Source organism: Heterocephalus glaber, unplaced genomic scaffold (genome assembly GCF_053883595.1).
Source record: "Heterocephalus glaber isolate CG9 unplaced genomic scaffold, H.glaber_assembly_v1.0 deba00001577, whole genome shotgun sequence".
Taxonomy (NCBI): Eukaryota; Metazoa; Chordata; class Mammalia; order Rodentia; family Bathyergidae; genus Heterocephalus; species Heterocephalus glaber.
The window spans coordinates 14,189,397-14,195,503 of record NW_028258358.1 but is presented as its reverse complement, the minus strand read 5'-3'; the positions used below and the strand labels follow the sequence as shown (position 1 = coordinate 14,195,503).

Sequence of the window (6,107 nt, the reverse complement as noted above, 5' to 3'; positions counted from 1 at the left end):
TGGATATTCAGTTAACTCCCCACGACTTATTGAAAGACGATTCTTTTTCCACTGTTTGGTGGCATGTTTATTATAAATCAATGTTTCTAAATACAAAAACCTATTCCTATGTTCTCTATTTATTGCACTGGTTCATTTGTCTGCTGTGAACCATCACCACACTATCTTGTTATAGCATTATATTAATCACTATTATATGGTAGAGCAAATTGTCTCACTTTTTTCTTCAAGGTTCTTTTGATTATTCTTAGCCTTTTGCATATTCAAATAAAAATACAATACTACTTTTAGAATTTGCTTTTCAAGTTACCATACACACACAACTGTTGGGAGATTGAAATTACACTGTATCTACAGATAATTTTGAGAAGTAAAATCTTTATAATATTGACTCTAATCCATGAGCATGGATTTTCCTTCAAGCATTTAAATATTTTTATTTTTTTAATATGCTTTTGCAATTTTCTTGTTAAAATTTATTTCTAAATATTTGATATATTTTGGTGTTATATTAAGCACTATTTTTAAAAAGTCATTACTTTTTGCTCTAGTATATACAAATTTTCCTGACTGTTGTTCATTAGCCTTTACCCAGGAACTTTGCTAAGCTCAATTCTTTCTCAAAATTTTTATTATGAAATCCTTCAAACATGAAAAAAGTAGAATTTTGTTTCAAAACTTCATGTGATCTTTACCTAGCTTCAAAAATATTTTGTTTGCTAAATTCATATTTAATTCTAATAATTTTTTATATTATTTTGAACTTTCTGTATACACATACTATCTATAAACAATGATTGTTTTGTTTATTTTCTGTTTATTTACATACTTGTGTATTTTCTATGTTGCTTAGTATCTTCAGAATAGTGCTGAAAAGAAATGATAAGAGCCTTCTTGCAATGTTTGTGAGCCTAGCCATGATTTTTAATTTTCATTGATTGACTCTTATGAAAGTGTCATTTTTCATGTTTGTGAGTATCATAGAAATCAATGTTGAAGTTAAGTCAAAGCATGTTTGTACTCAAATATTTATATACCTTGACCAACCCTGGTCATAAGTTCGGTAAATTCCAAACAACTTTAAAGAAAAACACTAAAAGTGTGTGTCAGTAGTTGGTTATAGTGTTTTAAGTAGTATTTAATCATTTAAAGTTATTTATCAGTTACTGTTGTAACTTAAAAGCTTTAACCACAAGATAAGGCATAACTACTTACAAATTGGTATATTTGTTTAATTTTCATTTGTGAAAATGTCTTTGATATTTATTCAGGGAACAATTTTCAACTCTGACAGTAATCTGCTTTTCAATAAACTTTAAATTTTCTAACTTCATACAGGCAGTAGGAAATATGAGAGAATTTCTAACTGTGGGAATTAAATGCTTAAAAAGTTTAGCATTTTTATTAGATTTTATTTTATTTTACATTCTTGAAAGTTCATAGCCATCAGCAATTCCAATGTAATTTCAGGTGCTGTTGGGAATTTGGCTTCTCAGTGGAGCTGTCAGTTTAGCAAACCTTGTAAATGGCAAAAGTACGTTAAATAGCACATGTGAAAGGATTGCTCTAAAATTAGTTTTGATGGCTTCATTTTCAACACCTGAGCTGGCCCATTCAACATGGCTATTATTGTTCCTAATGTAGGGACATTTTCCTTTTTGGGATAAATTTATGGCTGTCAGAAGATGTCAACTTAAAATACATGGCATCATGGCCTTCACAATCTCTACAGTATTTTTACTTTTCATCTATTATGTTCTTATGAAATCTTATACTATTGACCCTAGGAATTTTGACAGTTTCATATCAGTTACTCCCAATGGGTTGCTGTGCCCTGGTCCACTCTAGGGCCATTTCCTCTCCTTTGTCTTGATATTATCAGGTAATATATTTACCTATGTTATTGCTATATATTGCTATCAATAATATATATATGCATTAAAATTAGGGAGTATGTATACATATAAATACATGTATATGTGTATATATATGATTAAATATATTTTATCTATGTCATTGCTTTGTATCTGTGGAATTAATGCATCAATGTGTGTGAAAATTATGTCATCCTGACAAAAATTCAGACTGGTGTCACTACAGCAGCAAAGTGCAGGACAAATTGGAGATCAACAAGAAGGGAGACAAAGCAATTGTATGAACCTTGGGGCTTGGGCTGGCATCATGGAACTGGAGAAGGGAAAACAATCTTCTAAATAAGCAAGCTGGGCTACAGACCTCTGACTCTGCTTCCAGACTCAGAATTCTGAAGATTAAAGAGGAGATGTATTACCGAAAGTTACATGAGAATCAGGAGGGGTAAGTACAAATTAAACTAAAGATGTGGCTGGAAGCTACTGTGCAGAATTATGGTCATTTTCCCCAATGAAGTACTTTAATCACAGCACTCTAGCAGGCTGAGGCAAGAGGATTGCTATGAGTTTGAGGCCAGCCTGGGCTACACAGTAAGTTCAAGGCCAGCTTGGACTATGTAGTAAGACCCTGTCTCAAAAAACCAAACCAAAACAAAAAACAAAATGAAACAACAACAACAAAAAAGGAATATACAGAAATGAGTTAGAAAATGACAATAAATCCTTAGGAAAAATAGGAAGAGATGAGGATAGTGAGAATGAGAAAGAAAATGTATTGAATTAGGGAGTCAAAAGAAATAAAATATATGCTTCTATAATTCTTTATTCTTCTCAAAGTTGAAAGGAGTTATGGAATCTCTTCAAAATAACACATAGACTTTTATTTCATAGTGTATGATTTCTTATAATACGTGATATAGCAACTAGCTGGGTGTTTTATATCTCATTATAATTTAAGCCAGAGCTGAGAGACCAAGGAGGTATGTGATCTTATAGTAACTGTGTACTAACAGGTTTTCATTCATTTATTCACTAAGTTGGCTATTCAGAAAATTTCTATTAGTGGCTTATTAAATACCAAGAAATAGCCCAGGCTCTGGAATTATGTCAGTGTGGAAAATTGTGAAATTTAATTTGTTGTAAGAAGAGTAGTAAAATGAGAAAAAGAAAAAGCATGTGTGCTTTGTATGCCTTCCACGAGATGGTAGAGAATAAGAAGCAGGACCAAGTTATTTGATCACTAGTTTTTTGGCTGTTCCTGCAACTAAATCAGTTATGAAATGTAATATGTACAAAATATGCACATATTCATTTACATGTGACTACTAGGAGTCAGAAGACACAAAATAAAATAAGATTCCAGTCCTCAGTAACACAATTTTGACCATCACAATGGTACAATTTCAGCTTTGATAGAGCTAAATGCAGGAACTCTGGAGTAGGCAGTAAGTGCAGTCCCCTCGTCAGGAAGGGAGAGAAATGACTTCATGAGCTGAAGCACCTCTGAGCTGGTTCCAGAGGGAGTAGGAATTGGCCAGTGTTGCTGGTGGAGGGAAAAATGTTCAGGCTGGAGAAGAGCATGTGCAAACTCCTCCCGTGACACTGCCCTAGGGCCTCCTTCTTGTTACTACCTCCTCTTCCTATGTACACAGTTTGGAACTCTATTCTTTTCCTTCTTTCTGGGCACAACAGTTTCCCCTGTTTGACAGGAAGTAGAACAGTAATGAACTTTGGGTGAAGAGTGTGCAGTTATGGGAAAGAACCGAGAAAGAGTCTTCTGGAGAGCTGGAATGTTTGGATCTTGATGTAGGTGTTGGTTATATAGCTTTAGACATGAGTAAAACTCTGTATGTTCACCATTGCACTTCCTGCACTTTACTATGTGCATGTCAGACCTCCATGAAATAAGGAAAAAGATAAAAAAAGGAAAAGAAAGAATACTTCCAGCACAAACTGACCTCACTCAAGTCAGCTATATGTGATTTACTTTTACATGGTACAATTTAGACTGTGGTGCCAGAAGTATGATGTTTTTATTTTGCTTTGTTTTAATTCTCTGTTCATTTTCCTCTATGAGAATCTTTTCAGAAAGTAGATTATAAATGCCATTCATGACCTTGATTTTGTCTGGGCTCATACTATGTCTCTAAGGAAATCTCTACTCTCTTAAACTAGGAATACATGAATCCACACACAGGATCCAATTAGTTTTACTTTTGTTTTCTCTTCCATAAAACTCTTGGAGCATGTGCTTTTGTTTCTCTCTTTACCTTGTGAAAGGAAATAATTTTGCTATTTCTCGTCATAGCATCCAAGAGGCTGCTTTGTATACAGTGTCCAAGTCCTCAATAAATATTGCCAAGAGGGCATGAGTGTGGAAAAATCTAGAAAATATTTGTTTCTATCTTGATTTGTGAGAATCTAAAAAGAGGGGAGAAAGACCTAAAGAGTACACTTAATAGATCTTATTTCTTCCCTGTCCCTCAAACAGACTAAAAGAGGAGAAGAAATAAAACAATCTTGAAGGTTGATTGAGGGATAAAACACTCACAGAACAAATTTGACTTATTCAAGTTTTATGAATCTCCAAATAGCAGGTTTAAGTAGATTTGCTGGAGCTTAGATATATGTGTCTGTCAAGCAAAAGAACTTCTAAAAAAATAGTTCCTTGCATTTTCTCAGGTCAAAAATTGAGTTTCCAGCTTAGCTTTTGTTCTTAGAAAATATCAAATGAAAAAAATGCCATTCATGTTGTGATCATAAGACAAACTCGATGAGAGATCGAATCTCAAGAAAAGGAACTCACAGGTCAGCGGAACCACCATGAAATATAAAGAAATAAGCCTGGATTCTTTCCAAGCTGCTCATACTTGGTAATATTTGAGGCCAGCCATGGTAACACTCAGCAGGCACTTTGAAACCCCTCTGGGGTGCTCCTCCCTCTGGGGAATCCTGTGCTTATTTCTCTCTTCCTTTCACTGGTGATGGCACACTACCTTTGTGGTTCAAGACTCCTCATTATGTGTTCCTACCTTGGGATGTATCCTGTGTCCTTAAGCTTTGCATGGTCACAACTTTCTATCTTTAGTTTCTCTTTTTGGAATCCTAACTTTGTCATCCAAAGGTTATTTGTTGGTCCCATAACCAAACTAATAAAAAGTGTCTATTAATGTAGTTTTGCTAATGGAAGATGTTATCAGACTATGCTTCCCCTAGTTTCTTTCATTAATCTAAAGTTCATAAAAATGCCTTGCTAAAGGACCCTGAGAAAACACAGACGATCACACATAAAAGAATAAGAAGTGTTTATAATCTTTCCACCCAAGAAGCACTATTAACCTACACTCACACTCTTGTACATATATATTTCACTTAAAAATATTTAAAGTTCTTCATGCCTGTAAATGTATTTCTATAACATCTTTTTTTGTGTCTGGAAAGTATACCATTTTATTTTTCCTTTTCTTTTTTGTTTTGGTACCGGGGATTGAACTCAGGACCTTGCACTTACAAGGCAGGCACTGGCCCACTGAGCTAAAGCCCCGGCCCAAGTATACCATTTTCAAAGAGCAAACTATCACTTATTTACATAGTTTCTTATTACTGGATATGTGGTTTGTTTCTCATTTTTTTCTCGGTCAATTAATGGGTAATCCTTAAATTACATGTCCATTTCTTATCAGTACTTTTCTTAGAAAACATTCTAGACCTATAATCTCTAGGTCAAAGATATGCATTAAAAATCCGAATCACTTTTTGAGCAAGCTTACTTTTATTTGAAAAAAAGAATGTATGCCCATTGTAAAAATCTCACATAATATATAACAGAAAATAAACTTCTTTTCCACTGGAGATACTGAGTTCTCCCTGTAGGCAAACACTATTGCATGCCTCTTTCATTGCTCTCTGGCAATATTCCATATACATATATTATAACCTTTCTTTTTTCCATAAATGGAAGGAAATATTCTGAACTTTCACTTTACAAAGTTAAAGTTATGTATTTTGGAGCTTCCTCCACTGTAGAGCACCTAGCTCTAGTGCGTATTTTTTCATGGCCGCATAGTAATCGTGGTATGAATGTGTGAGATTTTTATATGAGAAGTGGGCTATTAATGAGTTTGTCTGATTTATCTCTTTTGCTGAGACAAAAACAGCATTAGCAAACACATACAACTTTTTGAACTGTGTGAGTGTTGATGAATTCTTAGAATTTTAAGGTTTTTATATATATAT

The 6,107-nt window shown here is 33.9% G+C and overlaps 1 pseudogene; it reads right to left on the bottom strand.

Moving 5' to 3' along the window:
* Nucleotides 1-1,411: 1,411 nt before the first annotated feature.
* LOC110349242 (elongin-C pseudogene) lies at nucleotides 1,412-1,704 on the bottom strand (annotated as a pseudogene).
* Between the last annotated feature and the right edge of the window lie 4,403 nt (nucleotides 1,705-6,107).